This window comes from Glandiceps talaboti, chromosome 14 (genome assembly GCF_964340395.1).
Source record: "Glandiceps talaboti chromosome 14, keGlaTala1.1, whole genome shotgun sequence".
Lineage (NCBI taxonomy): Eukaryota > Metazoa > Hemichordata > Enteropneusta > Spengelidae > Glandiceps > Glandiceps talaboti.
The window spans coordinates 5,650,134-5,651,451 of record NC_135562.1 but is presented as its reverse complement, the minus strand read 5'-3'; positions in this window follow the sequence as shown (position 1 = coordinate 5,651,451).

Sequence of the window (1,318 nt, the reverse complement as noted above, 5' to 3'; positions counted from 1 at the left end):
ATACATACATACATACATACATACATACATACATACACAGACAGACACACATACGGACTGACTTACAAGTTCCATATGCATTTCTTTCTACAGACATATATACATACATATACATGCATACGCAGAGACAACAGACTGGCAGACACTGCCTATTATGTGGTAGGGTGGTCACGTGGTCATATAGATTTTTGTTTTATTAATTTTTTTTTATAATGAACAGATCTTAGAGTTCTACTTCAAATCTCGGCCCACTATACCGGTCAGTGTAGCAGAATAGTGTAGTAGTGTTAGTCGCTGTCAAACCTAGCAGTGAACACCTGATCCAACACTGTCACCTACAAGTAGGGTATATATTATTACAAAGCAGATATCGCTCTCGTCAAGAAGGTGTCGTTTGTGTCATTACATATATACGTAACTTGCATATTCAACAAACCAACTTGAGGTGTAGATATGAATAGAGTCATTCATATTTTCACCAGCACACGTGAGACAAAAGATAAACACTGAACGAAGGATGCAAATAGAACCTTGAGCAAACAACAACACAATAATTGTCAAAAATTGTTGAATGAGTTATTACATGCAAATTAGATTTGAGACACACGGCCTCCAGAGTAGCTGTGTTGGTCAGACGAATGACTTCCACTTGAAGTTCATCTTTTAATAACTCCTATAGTATAACACGTACGTGTGACACGATTTTTTGCCATATCACGATTCGTGCCATATCACGACATAGATACCATTCTCCTTTCCTTGACGACGAAGGCGATAATTTTTGCTCTCAGATCTCTAGGTGTGGCCAGCTGCTTGTCAGGTTATGTTTTATTACGTTTTGCGAACAGAGGAATTATAATGAGTAGGCCGACATTGCCGCCCCGGAATTATCCACAAACCCATAACTACATGTACGACCAACCCTACAGACAACCGTACAACCAACCGTATCCTTATCACATCAGCGGACAGTACGTGGAGGACCCAAATCAGGTTAGGTTATTCCTTTTTTTCATAGAGTTTCAGGTACCAGATTTATACTCTAAATATTTTCGACGACTGGACAAACCAAAATGTGTTAATGTTTAACTAAGAAATATCAATTGATCAAACTAGTTCGAATCAAGGTTCAGATTCGCACACTGTTTTATTATTTTGTTACTCGAACTCGAGCACTGAAAACATTGCCCCAGTATTGATGAGCAAGATGTAAAACAATATACCATAGAATGAATGTGATACACAGAGAAAGAGCAACTCCACCTATTAATAGATTATTCTCAGACCGCTTGTATTTCAAAACCTTGTGCAGTGTTAT